The following is a 7611-nucleotide window of genomic DNA, read 5'->3' as shown; positions in this document are numbered from 1 at the left end:
AAAGTCACTTACCTTTTTGAAGGGTGACATTTGCAGTGGGGGGGAGGCGCTCCATCCCTCCCCCCAAAATTCTCTCTCGCCAGCTCCGCTCCGCAGAGATTCCACGGAGCCGCCAGCCGGGGCTGCCCACAGCCGGACATCTGGCCGCTGGGCAGCCTGCAGGGATGCAAATGGCAGCTGCCGTAGCCGCTGCCATTTGCGTCCCTGTATTTTGCCGTGATAGGCTATGTAAATATTTACATAGCCTATCACCGCAAAAAACAAAACAAAACCAGCAAACGCAAATGGCAACGGCTACAGCAACCGCCATTTGCGTTCCCTTTTTTTTGCCGTTTTAGCCTACATAAATATTTACATAGGCTATTATGGCACACACACACAAAAAGGGGAACGCAAATGGCATAGTGGCTGCCATTTGCATTCCTTTTTTTTTTTTTGCCGTAATAGCCTACGTAAATATTTACGTAGGCTAAAATGGCAAAAAAAGGGAACACAAATGGCGGCCACCATAGCGGCCGCCATTTGCATTCCCTTAGTTAAGCCGTGTTAGGCTATGTAAATACTTACGCAGCCTATCACGACTTCTGCAAGGATGCAAATGGCATCCCTGCGTTAGCCATGATAGGCTACGTAAGTATTTACGTAGCCTATCACGGCTATATGGAAGAAGTGAATATGGAATATGGAAGAAGCGAATGGCGGCCGCAGATGCGGCCGCCATTTGCAAGTCAGTGAGGATGGCAGCAGGTAGGTGCTCGGTTCCGGGCCCATTTCGCATGGGGGGGCGGGGGGGCTTCGTTCCGCCACGGATTTTGGGGGGCCGAATGCACTGGCATTCAGCCTCACGGAGATCCGTGGCAGAATTCTCTGACATCCCTATTCCTTTGTCCAGTTGCAACACTAGGTTCTGGTCATGGAACCAGAACACCAGTTTCCTGATATAAATACTATCTCTTAGCAACTATTACCAAACCAATGTAAGATCCAACCAGTTGAAAGTAGTTCCCACACTGCTCTTGTAACATGTGAATTGGACTAGGAATAGAGGGGACATGTTATGAATCATATTGAGGGACTCCACAAGCCTCGACTTCATACACCATGCCTTACCAGTCCCCAACAGAACCAAAATACATACTGACATATTATCAGATATAGTCACTCCCTATTATCCCTTGAAAATAGGCCACATACATCTCCTCCTTATAACAGGCCAAATTATTAGTATTCTCAACTTTTCTCCAGTACTGTCTCCCCTGGAAGTCAATATGCACTGGCATTTTTGTACCATACTACTTCTTCTCTTGTCCCGAGTCAGCTCATGCTCATTTGTATACCATGCTACAGAAACCACAAGATTCCCATCTCTGTGGCAAGAGTTGCACTATGACAGAGCTGCCTGCATTTTGAAAGTTTCCATTTTCATCTAAAGATATCTCAGGTTCGCTAGCCTGCTTTTATTTTACTGCAAAATGGCAAACTAACAAGAACAAAGGATGCTGACATTGGAAAAAATCAACTTATATCCCCATACCAAAAAAGGGAAGCACCAAAGAATGTTAAAACTATCAAACAGTGGCACTTATTTCACATGCCAGTAAGGTAATGCTCAAGATCTTGCAAAGTAGACTCCAGCAATTCATGGAACAAGAATTGCCAGATGTACAAGCTGGGTTTAGAAAAGGCAGAGGAACTAGAAACCAAATTGCCAATATCCACTGGATAATGGAGAAAGCCAGGGAGTTTCAGAAAAACATCTATTTCTGTTTTATTGACTATTCTAAAGCCTTTGACTGTGTGGATCATCACAAATTGTGGCAAGTTCTTGGGGGTATGGGGATACCAAGTCATCTTGTCTGCCTCCTGAGGAATCTGTATAATGACCAAGTAGCAACAGTAAGAACAGACCATGGAACAAAGGACTGGACTGGTTTAAGATTGGGAAAGGAGTACGGCAGGGTTGTATACTCTCACCCTACCTATTCAACCTCTACACAGAACACATCATGCGATGTGCTGGGCTTGATGAATCCAAGGCTGGAGTTCAAATTGCTGGAAGAAACATTAACAATCTCCGATATTCAGATGATACCACTTTGATGGCTGAAAGTGAGGAGGAGTTGAGGAACCTTATGACGAAGGTGAAAGAAGAAAGTGCAAAAGCTGGGCTGCCGTTAAAGCTCAAAAAAACCAAGATTATGGCAACCAGCTTGATTGAGAACTGGCAAATAGAGGGAGAAAACATGGAGGCAGTGACAGACTTTGTCTTTCTATGTGCAAAGATTACTACAGACGCTGACTGCAGCCAGGAAATCAGAAGACGTTTACTTCTTGGGAGGACAGCAATGACAAATCTTGATAAAATAGTGAAGAGCAGAGACATCACAGTGACAACAAAGGTCCATATAGTTCAAGCAATGGTATTCCCCATAGTAACCTCTGGCTGCGAGAGCTGGACCATAAGGAAGGCTGAGCGAAGGAAGATAGATGCTTTTGAACTGTGGTGCTGGAGGAAAATTCTGAGAGTGCCTTGGACTGCAAGAAGATCAAACCAGTCCATACTCCAGGAAATAAAGCCAGACTGCTCACTTGAGGGAAGGATCTTAAAGGCAAAACTGAAGTACTTTGGCCACATAATGAGAAGACAGGATACCCTGGAGAAGATGCTGATGCTAGGGAAAGTGGAAGGCAAAAGGAAGAGGGGCTGACCAAGGGCAAGATGAATGGATGATATTCTGGAGGCGATGGACTCGACCTTGGGGGAGCTGGGGGTGGCGATGGCCAACAGGAAGCTCTGGAGTGGGCTGGTCCATGAAGTCACGAAGAGTCGGAAGCGACTGACTGAATAAACAACAACAACATTTTACTACATTTCTATACCGTCCAATAGCTGAAGTTCTCTGGGTGGTTCACAGTGGTTTGTAGTGATCAGAATGGTTTGTAGTCTGCAGGAAGAACCTGAGCTGGGTGAAATGATTATACTGGGCTTGATGTAAGGATGCCTGAGAATTTGATCTTTGTGAATTTTGATGCAAGCTGACCTGATCTGCAGTAGGGATGGTGGATAATTTCTCCCCGAATCTTCGGGGGGCCAAGCGCCAACGCATTCGGTCCCCCGAAATCAGTGGTGAAATTCTCCACCACCACCCCGCCACCCCCGGGATGGGACTTACCTTTGGTGAATGTCCCTCCTGGCGGCGGGTCCCGGCGGCGGTTCGTTGGCCTTTCATCGGGGGCAGGGGCTGCAGCCGGTCTTCTGACCGGCTGCCGCCGCCGCCATTACAAAGTGTAAAAAACAAAAACAAAAACGTGATAGGCTACGTAACGATTTACGTAGCCTATCACGGCTAGATTTCAAAAGTCAGCCATAATAGGCTACGTAAATCATTACGTAGCCTATCACAGGTGACTTTGAAAAAAAAAAAGTGCGTACGCAAATGGCGGTGGCCTATGGGAGCCGCCATTTGCGTTCCTTATTTGGTCCCGGTAGTCTACGTAAAGATTTTTTTTTTCAAAGTCACCCGTGATAGGCTACATAATGATTTATGTAGCCTATCACGGCTGACTTTGGAAATCTAGCCATGATAGGCTACGTAAATCGTTACGTAGCCTATCACGGGTTTTTTGTGTTTTTTTTAGACTTTGTTTCGCGGCCGGGGAGACGGGGCGCTTCTCCCTGGCCTGAATTTCGGCCGAGCGAGGCGGGAATCCTCCCCCACCGGCCTGAATTTCAGCCGGGCGAGGCAGGACGGCTCCCCCCCTCGCCTGAACTTCGGGGGGAGAAGCGAAGCACCTCCCCCCCACCGCGAAGCACCCCTGCGAAAAGGTAAGTGACTTTCATACATCCCTAATCTGCACCTTATGGAGTGCATTTAAATAAACTGCACTGAAAATATTGTGGACCCTCCTATATCCATCAGAGTTCACTATGGGCTAGTTCCTATACTCACTTAGCTCCAATTATGGTGGAGTGGCCATGTACTTGATCCACAAAACATGTGATGTGGGAGCTTCACCACAGAACCATATACGAAATCATCACATCACATAGTACCTTAGATGCAAAGTAGAGGAAGGGGTATCATCTAGCTTTTCTTCTACCCTACGATGACTAAGTCCTACACCATGCAGTGGCCAGCACACTGAAATGGTGTCCCATATAACTGTCACATCAACATATCAACTAGACCTACAGTTGGATGATTTTTTTAACCTATTCTTCTGGAATGGGAATGCTCTCTATGCCTTATTATTCAGTCTATTCAGCAATTCTGTCTTATAGCCCTTTGGTAAAAGGCCAGTTGGAAGAGCTGGAGGATATATACTTTATGTTGCACCATTCTGATGATAATAACTTGCTATAAACATTTTAGATCTGGGCATGAAATGGAAATTGTTCTCAGGAGGTTATAAAATGCCATTTTGTACAAGGATGCATTTGCTTTTTGTTTATCTTAGCACTCTGCCATTGTCACAGAATGTTTACAGTTCCAGAATTTAAACTATCTAATGGTTTCTTTAGTCCTCTGTTACAGGAATGAAGCTGGCTCTTTCATGTGTTCAACACCAGGACTAGATGGGTAGCAGAAGTATTTGAGTAGCCTTTAAAACAACAACAACACACACACTTGAAAACCTAGATCCTTACATTCCTTCTCCTGTGTTTCTTTCATTTAATTCTCTATGAAACCCATACATTTTTAATGCTACATGGTGATACAAATTCTGCCATAGATTTTGAAAGCCTGATATGAGATGCTGTCTAGCATAAGATTCCAACAGAATCTGGGTGTTAAATCTTATTTGCCTTCAAAACTGGCTTTCTATATTTTATGTGCTGGGCTGGCCCACTTCATGGAACACTGACTTTGTGACTGTAGTTATGACTGGCAATTCCAGAAACATTGAAGCAACAAGTCCCCCACCCACTTCCTGCATTGAATTCACACATTTCAGTTTCTATTCACCCCATTCAAAATCTTTTGCTGTAATTTGTTTGCAAGAATTGCACATCTGGTGCATATACTTCACTTACCTTTATTTAAAGACAAGCACATTATACAGGCAGCTGTGGAAAAGAACATGGTCCACAGAGATCAGCAGCACCTGAGAGTTACCTTGGAGTAAGACCCAATGAACTCAGTTGGCCTTACTTCTGAGTAGTCATGCATAGGATTGCACTGTTAGTTGCTTATTTTCACTTTCACAGATGCACACAGGGCGAATTTAGTGTTTTCCTTTACATTTTCAGTTTTCATGTTTGAAGTAGCATGCTAGTACACTATTTATTTATTTAATTAATTTATTAGCCATACTCTAGGTGGCGTACAATATTAATAACACATTTACATAATCAACTGAACAACAACAACAACAACAACAACAATAACACTGCTCTAAAAAAACATAACCACCCCAAATGCCCGCCTGAACAGCCAGGTTTTTAAAGCCTGGTGGAAGCTCATCAGACAGCACGCTAGTACACATTTCAGTGTCAAGTGTTCACAAGGTGGGAATTTCCATTGTAAAATTCTGGATTTTCTGTATGACAGTGTTCTTCTAGCAAATCAGCTCAGGCTGATCCAAATCATGTCATTTTTTTGACACATTCTTTTTTGGGGGTGGGTTGAGAAAGGTTTGGTGAAAATGACTATGAAGCTCCCTTTTCTTCTCTTCTGGAGCATTTGACTTTCTCAGCTTCAGAATCTGCTGCCTGCAGAATACCTTAATTAAAGTATTTTGTTCCCATGACAACATTTATCACCTTTTGCCAAATCCAGAAACTGCCTCAGGGTGCATCCACTCCTTCTGCTTCTATGTAGAGTTGTGCAGCTAAAACTCACTCAGCTCGTGACAATGTCTTTCCTCCATGTATGGGTTTTGGCAGACTTCTGGGGTAAAAACTAAAAAATTCATATTTATCATTACCATTAGCAGCATGCCGCAGGGAAATGTGCTGTTTGGAGAGTCTTTATATGGCACCATATGATGGGGCACCATATGCTAGATGGGGTGGGATGGGCCTAGGGATGTGGGAGAAATCGTTTGGGAGTGGCGTTCAATGGGTTTTCCTAGGCTTCATTCCTAGACTTTGTTCTGGTTCCCACTGTGACACCCAACTCAGTCTGCAGCAAGTTGGGCTAGTTTGCAGATTTTCCAGGCATTTTGCACGTTTTTGCAGGTTCTGTGATTTATGCAAATTTCTGAACAGCTTGCACAAATCCAGCTGTAATTTATGCACATTTCTCAGAAATCTGCAGAAATTGCTCAGAAATTTGCTCCAGTTGCAGAACCTGTGGGGAGAAATGCACAAAAAATGTTTCTGGAGTTTGGGGAAAAGCCTGCAGCTTGGTTTGCAAATGCAAATTGAGTCATACGCACCATGGAACTCCATCAAGTCAACGAAGAGTCAGATTTCCCAGTGATGGACATCCCTAGGTGGGCCATCCCCACACAAGCTCCCACATGTCATACTTTTGGCCCACGCTAATAGGGATAGCTCTTTCCTCTCCCTTGTCCTTTAAGGGGCTCTGTGACAATTTCAGCTACATAACTGGAAAAAAGTTAACAGGTAGAGCAACAGGTCCAGAGGGATCAGCTTGCTCTCAAGCACTGAATCACCACACAAACAGTTCAGGAGCCGAAGGAGCATGCAAGTTAATTCCAAAGTAAAACCAGTTGAGTTCAGTGAAATCAATTGTGTTTGCTCACAAATAAATAGCTTGGATTGCAATGTTAGGTTTGCAGCAGCTAGGAAGGAGGGAGAGAAGGAAACCAAAAAGGGGGTTGGACAAGATGGCCTTGTAGGCTCCTTCCAACCCTACTAGTCTATGATTCTGTGAATGCAGAGTGGCCACTTCCCAAAATAGGCTTCTAACTTTTTTCTTCTTCTTTTACCTTATGCTATGAAAGAGGACTGCTTTTGGGAAAGCAGTGGCAAAAACTGTTTAAATAGAAACAAGGAAGGGGGGGAAGTTAATATGGAATAAAATGGATTTTATTTTCCCACCCCTGAAAGACTTTCCTCAGAAGTTCTCCAGATCACCCAAGAAAGAATGTGAAGGAAATGCCCCCCACACCAACCTTCACAACCTGAAAGTAGGGCTGAGAAAGTGCGGAGGCACTTTCTGCACTGCCCTAGAACCAGCCATGCCCCTTCCAGGATATGCCATTCTATTCCCTAGTTTTCATCCCCCCACCACCGTAACAACCAGTCAGCATTCTGCAGCTACTGAGCAAGCTTAGTTCTCATTGGCCTGTTCGGGGATTATTATTTTTTTGTCCCCTTATTTGTTTTCTAAAGATTTTTGTACTTTTACAGATCTCAGGCTGCCCCCTTCTCAAGCATGGTGATACCACCCTGTTGTGTGAGGGTGGTACTGTTTTGGCTACATAAGAATAGACATTCAGAGAATAAGTCCACTATTAGTATATATAATAATATGATGATCAATAAAGAGTCCTAGAATGGCCTGAAGCTATAGGGCCTATGTTGTTTGCCAGTTCATCAGCTGAATCTGCAGTCTGTCCTGGGCCTCCATTACCAAGAACACAAATCCATGTCAGACAGGTTAGCACTAGACACAATAGACAGTATCAAAGTCTGTCCCA

The sequence above is a fragment of the Heloderma suspectum genome, chromosome 3 (genome assembly GCF_057233095.1).
Source record: "Heloderma suspectum isolate Gila_16-S chromosome 3, 16-S_ref, whole genome shotgun sequence".
NCBI lineage: Eukaryota > Metazoa > Chordata > Lepidosauria > Squamata > Helodermatidae > Heloderma > Heloderma suspectum.
Note: the sequence above shows the minus strand (reverse complement) of the source record.